Source organism: Hydractinia symbiolongicarpus, chromosome 1 (genome assembly GCF_029227915.1).
Source record: "Hydractinia symbiolongicarpus strain clone_291-10 chromosome 1, HSymV2.1, whole genome shotgun sequence".
NCBI classification, from domain to species: Eukaryota; Metazoa; Cnidaria; class Hydrozoa; order Anthoathecata; family Hydractiniidae; genus Hydractinia; species Hydractinia symbiolongicarpus.
The window spans coordinates 29613216-29625258 of NC_079875.1; positions in this window are offsets into that span (position 1 = coordinate 29613216).

Sequence of the window (12043 nt, forward strand, 5' to 3'; positions counted from 1 at the left end):
CCCACTCAATGGTCTATACTTCTTGAAATAGACTTGGCGGCCACTTTCATGCGAGGAAGTGCTTTGTTCAATTTTGGAGTTGTATTTGTCACATTTTGTAATCGTGTTTTTATTGTATTATTTATATTGAAAACTGGGGTAGTTTTTGGAGTAGTAGTATTTGGAGTATTGTGAACAGCTTGTTGTGGTGTAATACATTCTTTATCAACAAAATGTCTTTTCTTTCTATGTCAAGACATTGATGGAGTGTATGTTTTCTTTGTAAGGAGTTATCCCCCTAAATTTTCAACAAATTTCAAAAATTGGAAAAAACATTTTAAGGTACGGTTAATCCCTCCTCAATCGTTTTCTGCTCTTAGAAAGTCATAACAATGGTAAGTAATATTATTATTAATTACCTGAAGATGTAAAGTTTTATTTACGAAAAGCTTCGTGTATTTTATTGTAAATTTTATATGTTCTTTTATAAAATAATCCTTTTATGGCGAAGAAAACAATTTTAAACATAACAATGGGTAATAACATGTTCATTTAGCAACGCCTTAGCAACGGACTTTTGCCTATAAATCCCAAGAACTTTTCATATTCCTCTGGATGTTTTTGGCAAAAAACGCTAGATTTGGGTACGAGGTTGTCCAACGATCTAAATTTTCCTAAATAGGTGGACAGTTGAGGGTAAAAATATGATTGAACGAGCCAATAAACATGAGATTATCAATTTTCCTCTTCTACAGTTTATGCAACCATGGGAGAACTTGTAGAAAGAAATATAGAACAAAAACCTTCAAAAAAAGAAAAGGATTTCATGGGCGTGTATAAATATTGTATATACAGATAATAATAGTATAAATTGGATGGGAATGTGAATGTTATAACGACACTTTGAATACGACTGTCTCCCCAGAAAAAGGTTGTTGATTTAGATGCTCGTAATACAAAGGAAGATATAATTACTGGTTACAGATTTGTGGACATAGGGATCATGTTTTCTTTGTTTAAAGTTCTAACTTGTCCAAGTTGTTCTGGTGTTTAGCACGTGCCTGGCACTCCACCTATTAGAGGATGTACATAAGAAATAAAGGTTGTGACTTTGAGTATGGATTTTACACTTCTACAAGAAGCAGCTACGTTTTTGACATAAATGTTGAATCAGCATACAGTATGAGAGCTTGTGGACAGGAGGAATATAACGGCTTAGAAAGGTTTGCTACCTTGATGAATCACGAGGGTGACGATAAACCGCATACGCAGTAAAAAATGCGGGCGTTTTCGGGCAAGTTCGGCGTTTTGAAAAAAATTTAAATATTCGCCCGAAAACACCGCATATAAAAATTAAAATAAACTTACTATGTGGTAGATAAACTTTATTAACTCCTTTCTCTTCAAGTGCCTTCTTCCCAACTATCGTCCGCTTGGCATGTTACAAGGAATTGCATTTCGTGAAAGCGCGGGCGGTTTCGGTGGACAGCCGTCAATTTTATTCGAAAAGTCGCCCGAACTCGCCCTTGCGGCTTATCCGCGCCCTCCTTCGTTCTTTTTCTTTGACTCTTCCTCCGGCTGTTTAACTGCTGCAACGCTGTCCTCCTCGTCTTTGTCATTAAGCATGGCCAATAAAGACCATTTTGTTGCGGAGGAAGATGAAGCAGACGTGCTTGGTGACTTGTCAATGCACAAATCATAATAATTCTTCAAGGTTGTTTCCTGCTCCACCCTGCCCCGCAACAAAGGGTAAATTGCTATGGACGAATCGAGCGCATTTTAGGTGAAGTGCTGTGGAGAACAGCGCTGCACCAGTCTTCAGCGCAAGATCTAAGTACTTATCGAATATCTAAATATGAAAAGAGAATTATAGCACATTGTGACATTAGTGCATTGTTTTAGTGAATAAGTGTTTGAAATGAGTTACTTCTTCACCCTTTTCGGGCAGCGCAGCCCCTGTTACCGCCAAAGTAACTTTTCAATTTTGACTATGACGGTTTGTTTCCTTCACATTCTCTATGAAATGGTTGCAACGAATCTTTGACTTTAGATATGCGCCCTTTCACAATGTTATTTAACTTTTTATCCGCCAGCAACGGCAAGTTTTCATCAATCGTCTCAGAGTTTGTTTCAACAGTTTCGACAAATTCTGACAACGCTACGTTAGGACGATTCAGCCATTCGCATGTGAAGGACCTTAATTTTTTGCGAAAATCACCATCAGAACCCGTTTCTTCCTTCGTTGCAGGACCATAACCGCGTATAAAATCTTTCGCTAACTGGTCCAAGAAGTTCACAGCTGTTTTAGAGGTTTTTTTATTAGACATTTCTAAATGAGGGAAAACATACCGATAATTATAAGAAAAAAAAAATCATTTTACGTAAAAAAATATTGAAGAATAAAGCGTGACAATAAAACACTCACCGATGTGCAATATGAAGCACTGTCAGATTTGGCGGCTAAATGTAGAATGCAAATGCAGTTGCTCCCATCAGTATTCATACCTTTTTTTCCATAACAAATAAAATGACATTTGACCCCAAGAATTATTAGCCAAATCTCATTGGTTGAACGTCTATCTCACCACTTTGCAACGCTCAATAATATTTTTTGCGTTGTGTAATTGGCTGAGATTGCAACATTCCATTTTATTCCATCCAATGAATGATTTTTTCAACATTAATATGATTGGATAAAAATAATCACACCTTTTTACTCTGTAGTTCAATATGTCCGAAATTGTTGCAGGTGCAACCCCTGTTAAAGATTAAATGGGAATCCTCTTTACCTCAAATCTCATACACAGGCTGATTTTTATGGCTCTCAGACGCTATGGTGTACCAGAATCCTGGATAGGGCTCATACAGCTATACTACGACAGCCTGTGGAGTAAGTCTTTTTCGGCTTCTGCTCCATCCAGTTGGCATCAACACTGTAGGGGGATTTTTATCGGCTGTACACTTTCCATTATACTATTTCTTGCAGCTATACACGTTATTATTGAATATGTTTTTGTTACTCCCACCCTTATTGATACTGAAGGTAATAAAACAAAATCCCAGACCAACCCTCAATAAAAGCTTTTATGGATGATATATTCGTAATGTCCACGTCAATTCCAAGTACTCAAAATTTATTAAACAGGTGTACAACAGCTCTTGATTGGGTAGGCATGTCGTTTAGGCCTTCTACATCACACAGCATTGTTATTGATAAGGTAAAAGTCGTCCAAAGTTCACCGTTTTACAGTTGGCAGCGCAAAAATTCCATCCATTCATTCTAATCCAATTAGGTTTTTAGGCAGAACAATAAACTCATCCTTGTCTGATTCTGCTGCAATACAAGAATTTCTAAATGATGCCGAAGACAAACTTATAGCTATAGAAAGGTGCTTTCATAAAGGGGTCCATAAGGTTTGGTTTTTACACCATCTGTTAATTCCCAGAATCCGCTGGCCATTATTAATCTATGAAGTTTCTCTATCTACTATCACAAAACTAGAGCAAAGATTTTCTGTTGTCATTAGGAAATGGTTAAAACTACATCATTCAATTTCCAACATTTCCTTATATTCCTTGACATCGCCTTGTCCTCTTCCCCTGAAAAGTCTTGCATCTGTTGTCAGATCTGCCAAAATCAGTGGACATCTGTTACAAAGAGATTCTGTCGACCCTTGTGTGTCTAAGTGCGTACCAGAAGCTGGAAATTGGAAAGTTAGTGATGCAGTTCTTTTGGTGGATAGTCAACTCTATTTCAAAAGGATTTTAGATTTGCATCAGACTGGTCGAGCTGGCTAAGGGCTCCTAGACCACAAAAATATACCACCAAAAGGCACTTATGCTTACCGAAAGCTTGTTTCCAATATTATTAAAGAAAATGAAGAAGATATTTACCATGCCAGAGCTGTACAGTTGCATTTGCAAGGCAATTGGACAAAATGGTGCTCTTTTGTGAAAAATGATTTATCTTGGAGAACAATTCCTTCACTGCCACAATGTCTAACTTCCTTTTGTAGATTATGCGGTATAGTTACGTGTGTCATTGCTGGCAAAAACACATTTGTTTCAATTTTGTTCAAAGATGTCTTCGAAAAAGAACAGTGCGTCAGAGTAAGTGTTTTTATGTACATGATGTAATATTATAAAACTATGTAATGGAATCGTTGACATATTAAAAAACTATTATGAAATTTATTTAGATCATACGCTCCGTCTTTCAAACACGGTCCGACGAAAAATAAAGAGAATCTGGCCGTAGGGTAAGTTGTGATTATAATAACGTTGTATGTTGCTTTTATGCATTGGAATGATTAAATACATTTTATTATTAAATTTTTTAGATATCATAAACAGTTCCTGAAGGACTTCATTTGTCCTTACGGAAAGGCGTATGACGAGAACTTTCTCTCGGACGACGTTTTCAAAGCCCGATTGAAAACTCAATCATGTGAATTTTTGTGTAGACCAAGCGTGGCATTGTCGGAATCAGCGTCATCCCTGCACAACAACATAACCGCTTTTGGCGATTTGCGACAAAAGTTAAAGACGAAGTATATAAAACCTTTTGCGCGATACCTGGACACAGTGCAAGATGCCTTAAAAACTGTTGATGCAAAACATAAAGGTGCAAAAATAGATGTGCGGGATGCAATAACGCAGTTGGAGGAATTCTATACTACCAAAGATGCTTATGTGGTTGAGTATGCAAAGGTGTTGGGGAAGCTGGGTGCTTGTCTTTACAGTCTAAGCACCCATTACAGCGTAGCAAGGTTTGTGTTTACCCACCCTCAATGGGTAAAGGCAAACATGCTGCAATGTATTCCCGAATTCGGGAGATTTTATGAGAATACATAACTTTTGAACCGACGAAATACACTTGACGTTTTCCTGAGCTATCGATTACCTAAGAAAAGCAGAATAGAAATGTAAATGTTTATTTGGATATAAAGTTGATATTCGTTGTTCAAATTTTTTAAATAAACGAGTCATCAAACTTGAGAAAAAGCTTGAATCAAAGTTTGTTTTTCCTTGAACCGTAATTAGTGGTAAACTTTGATGCGCATCTCCTAGAAAAATTATAATAGGATTCGATGGAAGTGCAAAGGTTTTCATTATATGCTTGATTATGTGAGAATTGACTTGACCAATCTAAGTGTAATAGAAAAATAAGTGAATTTAATTTAATTGTATAGTTATATTTAATAGCAGTTGTTTCTATTAACAAGTTACCTCATCCACTACAATAAGCTGGAACCAACTAATATGCCAAATTTCCCATGGTGAATCTTCAACTGGTATTAAAAAGGCAGAATGTATTGTTTTGCAAGTCATATTTGTTTTCTATCGCAAATGCTATTATGGTTTTTACCAAATGCGATTTTCCTGTTTTAAAAAGTTAATAAAAAGTAAGTACTAATATTGTATTCGTTATTTCTAAGAAGTAAAGTTGCTTGCACCTGTTCCTGGGTTGCCACAAAGTAAAATTTTGCGATTTAAAGGAGATTCGCTATCAACATCTGGTTCGACGATACTATCTTCCGATTCATTGTAGTTATTAATATCAATACTTTGAACACAATCGCTGTCGTCATCAATGAAGCTTGAATCCATTGACTGTTCGTCGAGGGAAACATTGTCGATATCAGAATTAGCTTGTGTACGGAAAATAAGATTGTTAACAAAATGCTGGTAAGATACATTTTTATATGCAAGATGAAGAAAGATTTACATTTTTTCTGCGATCCATTGACAATAAGATTGATTTAACATAGTAAAATACCATCTTTTGATCTACTGTTAGATCTTCTATAGAAAATTCGGTATCCTCAGCGTTATCGTTTACTATTATTTCTCCTAAATGAGGAATTGTATAAAAATTGTTATATCAATATTGCTAATATCTTTAAACGTAGCGACTTAAGGTACACTAGGGTGACGTGTTTCGAAATGGCATTGACATTAACGTATGTTGCCAAAAGTAAACGGGGTTAAATATTAAGGCGTATATTGTTGCCACCAATCTTGGTTTTTGATCCCTATATGGTGGGGGTGGCTAAAAATAAAGAAGTATTACAAAAATTCGCAAAAAAAAGCAATAACTGATATTAATGCGTATAGAGATATTACATTTTTTGCTGTATCAAAATTGCGGATATAGTTCTGCAGTGACATTTCTGTGCAATACTGCGGCCTTTGGAGATACTTTTGAATCACCGTATTTTCATTGGTATTCAACGGTTTTGGTATAACAAACGTCTTTGTTTTAGTAGGTGTCCAAGCAACCTTAAAATAAACATAGTTGCAAAGATTTTGAATGTTGCAAAGACATTGAATATTACAATAGACAATTATTGTCTATTGTAATATTCAATGTCTTTGCAACATTCAAAATCTTTGCAACTATGTTTATTTTAAGGTTGCTTGGACACCTACTAAAACAAAGACGTTTGTTATACCAAAACCGTTGAATACCAATGAAAATACGGTGATTCAAAAGTATCTCCAAAGGCCGCAGTATTGCACAGAAATGTCACTGCAGAACTATATCCGCAATTTTGATACAGCAAAAAATGTAATATCTCTATACGCATTAATATCAGTTATTGCTTTTTTTTGCGAATTTTTGTAATACTTCGTTAATTGCAGTTGCATCAGATACTGACACACCAAAGTAAAACCGGGAACGTTGCGAGCATTTTCTCCTATTAAGAAGTGTAAGTATGTTTGATGAAAGAAAAAATATTTTAGTGTTTGTAATTATTTCAGTAGTTACCTGTTAATTGAAAGGAATCTTTAAATTTGGCAACATAGCCTGTCACATATTTCAGCAACATCAAATGTCCGTCAGAAATCTAATATAAAAGTAATATTAATAACGGTTTTTGGGTAGTGATTCACATACGAATAATAATTACCTGCACATCCATACGACACATTAATGTTCCTAGAATGGTATCTATATATGCTCTGAGTTTGTTTGCAAAAGCAAGAACGTCGTGCTCCAAATGAATTACCCCACTGTCATCAGTGTGGCTCTTGCAATTTGACACTCGCGATTGGAAAACACGTTGATCTGACTTTTGCAGCTTTTGTACCTTATAATGAAAATTCAAAAGTGATGGAATAAAAAGTAAGAAAGAACTAATAAAAGCATTAAATTGGAGAAAATAAAGAATGAGTTATTGGAATAAAGAAATTTTAAAACATACGTGGTAGCCTATGGATGGATTCTTTGATTCCATGGTCCATTTAATCCGATCCAATGCTAAATCTTTAGTGTTTTGAATCCAAACAAGTAGATGCAAGTGGATCGTTCCCCTTTTTTGACATTCAAAACGGTAGAAATACGTGTTGACATTGTTAATTTTTTTCTAGTAAAGTGAGATCAAAGACTTAGATATTATAATTTACAAATTTTTAATTTGTCAAATGTAATTTGAGTTAAACAGTTTACTTCACTCCGGAGAAAAGCGAATTCTTCCACTTTTGATTATTGCTACCAGACATGTACCCACGTATTAGTTGTTCAAGAATGTGCATGATATGCATATTATGGACAGCACCACAATCAAGGTTGCTACTTGCTTTTAATGCAAAGCGTTTGAGTAATTCTTTCATCTAAAATAAAAAAGCAAGGCAAATAGTTCATGGACAGTGAAGTGACACATTTTTCTTGTTCATAAAAATATTACCGGCGGAAACGTCCATTCGTAAGGACTTATAGTGATAAAAAGGTTAGGGAAACCAAATTGTTTAACAGCGTCTATCAAAAAGAAATGCTGTTTCTTCCAGAAAGATGAGCTAAACCATTTTTGCTCTAATGATTTTCCTGGATTTAGGTTAAATCTTTTGCCAACGTTGAAAGCACCTTTATGGGAATTAAATGCATTATAAATTCTTGCACAACTGTGTTAGTAATAGAAAAGAGTAGCTTTTGGAGAATTGTGGCAATACTTACCGGAAACAGTTTCCGACAACAACAAGATCCATCTGTCAAATTGGTACTGCAACAGCAAGAAGTCATTTCCGTAGTCCACAATAGACGAGAGAAGTTTTAGCCTGAATGAAATTTTGCATGACTTTCTGTTCGCCCCGCCTTAATAAATGTAATAAGGATAATGCATTACAAGGTTTTCAAATTAAGAGATAATAAATCGACTTTAACGTAATGAATTTACCATATGTGACTTTTGCACCAATTTTTGCTAAAGTATAAGAGAGGCCACAATGCACATTCCAAGTATTTTTCTTGGTAGACGTACGCCAACTGACGGCGTTTCTCTCTGTCTTGGGATTCTTTAACGAAGTGACTAAAAGCAGAAGATACTAATTATTTGTGTTGTTAACGTGTAAGTCTGTTGGTCAATTTGTTAAAGCAAATATAAATACCGGTACATGGATATATCAGAATCCATGAGTAACGAATAAACACGCAAGAGACGCCGCTTTCTTTGCGTGTCTTGAATTAAATTAATCCTTTCTAAAACTGTTTCTGTACGATTCTAAATAATACAATGAATTAATTGGTTATGTCTTTTTTGTTATTTAAATAAAAACGTTTCTAAAACTGCAAGGGAAATACCTTTAAACTGAGAGGAGAAGAGCGTTGTCGATATCCGTATTAATGACGTACATATGTACCAGCGTCAATATTAAAAACGCGTAGCAGTAGCTCATCTTCTTTGCTGCAAGTTTTAATTTCACCAGAGACTGGCAACTATGATGACATAATAAATTTAAGAAATACTGTATTTACAGTTATGCTCTGTATATATTGAATGAATTATACCTTTCGCACATATTCCAACTCTTCTTTTCTATCCATATTGTCAAATCATTTACGATTTTTGCACATTTTCTTGAATCTAAATACAAAATTGTTGCAAATATTGTTGTATGCAATGCAAATGAGTGTCTTTATTAAAAGAAACTTACCAGCTGTATGTTCACAATTCATTATATCATTATATCGCTCCTTATTTACAAATTCTTCACCTCGCTTTTGGCTTAATTTTTCGATGTTTTCATTAACGTCAACGTCTGTAGCATAAATACTGTAGCAAGGATAACCGTGGTTTGAAGCCATAACTGTTGTGTTTACTATGGTACAAAGAATATTGAAATGCACAATTTAATAACTTTAACAACAAAAATGATTACTTACAAAATATATACCACATGATTTAATTTCAGTTATTTTTTTAAGTTTTTTTATACAATTTTTCAAACAAATATGCACGCCTAAATTTACTCTTGAGTAAATTTAACCATAACAAAGGATTAGTTAGGGAAATATAATCAAGCGTTTAAATTTTGCTTTTGAGTAATATCAGGAGTGCAGTAAAAATTAATTACAAAAGAAGTACTTATTCATTGTTAATAAGAAAGAATATTTTATTAAAGGAAAGCGGAACATTTTTAAAAATGATGTGAAGCCAAAATTTTTAAATCAATAAAATTGGTTGACAAAAATTTTTACCACAAATTGCTATTATAGAACAAACGATAAATAGAAACCTATAAAGCTGTTTCCATATTCTAAAGTAAAAAATAATTACTTAGCTAGAATATAATTACACCGTTAAATGTACTGATAAGTGATATTACCAGGGAAGTAAATGTTTAATTACAAAAATAAGTACTTCTTTTTTGTTAAGAGAAAAAAGTGGTTTAATAAATGTACGGTGGAAAATTTTTCAAAAAATATAAAACCAAAATTTTTGAAATTTTTTAAACCGCAAGATTATTAAATAAATAAAATTGATTGAAAAAGCATTTGTTACGCGTATTAGTATTATATTCCTCCTCCACACTTAAATGATAGTAGAAGTTTTCTTCTAAGTAATACTAACTGTGAAGTGAAAAATAAACACAAATTACAGTAATAGGTACACATTTTTTGTTGAATGGAACAATAATTTAAGTACAGTTAAAAGTTTACATACAACAGGTGACACTTAGTACTTCGCTGATTGTAATACAACACCGTGCTGTGACAAAAAACAAGAAGTTGTTACAGACCATCGCAGTTGCAAACTTTCCTAATACCGTGCTGTGATAAAAAAGAAGAAGTAACAGACCATCGTACTTGTAGAGTTTCCTACAGTAACAGCTGACACACAATACCGACGGGTTTCCCGTGGATCACGCACAGTTACAATGTATCAGACAGTAACAGCCCACGCAACGTGTGTCAGCAGCCGTGCCACAATACCGTATGGTGTCACGTCGCGTCAGTGACATGCTTACCTTCACTGACAGCTGACGCTTACATCTGTCTTGCGTCGAAAGCTGTTACAAGGTCACCCAAAGTAACAGGTGCCGCCTGTCACCATGTAGCTGCCCGTCGTTTCGCAGTTACAATGTATCAGACAGTAACAGCCCACGCAACGTGTGTCAGCAGCCGTGCCACAATACCGTATGGTGTCACGTCGCATCAGTGACATGCTTACCTTCACTGACAGCTGACGCTTACATCTGTCTTGCGTCGAAAGCTGTTACAAGGTCACCCAAAGTAACAGGTGCCGCCTGTCACCATGTAGCTGCCCGTCGTTTCGCAGTCAAGCCTGGGGCGGGTCTGGCGGGGTACGGTCGCGATGGAAGTTGCATTCTGTGCAAGAAACCATCCTCAAATGTCTCTCACATATTGGGTGCCTGTAGGACCTCTCTTTTGCAGGGTAGATACACATACCGGCATGACTCGGTTTTAACAGTTTTGGTTAAGGTATTAAAAGAGTTTTTGGTATCATATGAATCTCTTAGGGTTTCCAAGTGCAACAAAATTAATTTCATTCCGGCCGGTCAATCACCATCTAAGAAGAGGCATACAAAGTGTCCAGGCCTTCTTCACCTGGCTTCCGTTTGGAAAATACTGTCAGATTTAGATTCCGTTTTAGTTGTTCAACCTTACATTGCAATAACGCAACTACGCCCAGACGTGTTATTAATATCCAGTTTTTCCAAAACTGTAATTATGGTAGAACTGACTTGTCCATGGGAAGAGAACACGGAATATTGGCACAAACGAAATCTTAAAAAATATTCTTCACTTTCTTATGCTATGAAAAACAATGGATGGATCGTGCATTTCTTTGCCATTGAAGTGGGTGCAAAGGGTTTCTGTTCAGAATCAGTAAGGACCTGTTTTCGTCGCTTTGGTTTCCCTAACAAGCCTTTACGTTCCTTATTAAAATTCCTAACTTTTACCTCCATGAGTGCCTCTTTTTACATCTGGATGTCTCGAAATTCTACCACTTGGGTTGAGCCTGAAAAGGCCCCAATCATTCCTGTAGTTTCTGTCACAAATATGGAATGTAAGAAATCAAAAGACCCTGAGAAATCTTCCGCAAGTCACACAAAATCGTGTAAAATCAAAAAACTTGAAAAACTTGCTACAAGGTCTTCCAAAACAACAGTCGCATTGCCATCTAACCCTGATTTTAGGAATAGCGGTCTAAAAAACTTGGGAAACACATGTTATGCAAACTCAATCTTACAATGTTTTTATAACCTTCCAAAAGTTAAAGAAGCTATTTCTGTCAGCAAAACAACCTCAAAGTTAGGCGAAGCATTTGTAGGTGTTCTTCAAAGTTTGGCTATTTCCAGAAGTCCAGTTGATCCCTCCCATTTTTTGCGTGCTATGAAACATCATATCTCAGCTGCGAAGGGAAGTGTATTTAATATCTTTGCTCAGCACGACGTCCCCGAGGTTCTTGAATATCTCCTACCTGGTCTGTCATTAGACTTTCCATTTCTTGGAAGTCTTTTTAGTATTGGCATCAAGACATCTACCACTTGCAATTCATGTCATATTACGAGCTCCTCAGAAGTTATAGCACCATGCATCCAAATTTCTCTTCACCCTACGTTACAATCTTCCTTAGATAATTTCTTTGAAAGCGAGGAGTTGTCAGACACCAATGCCTACTTCTGCCATGTTTGCAACGCTCAACAAACTGCTCTAGTTGAAAAAGAGGTAATGTCGTGCGGTTCCCATTTCATTTTACCGCTAAAACGTTTTGCCAGTGCCAACGGCCTTGTGTCAAAATTGCCTTTCGTATTACTG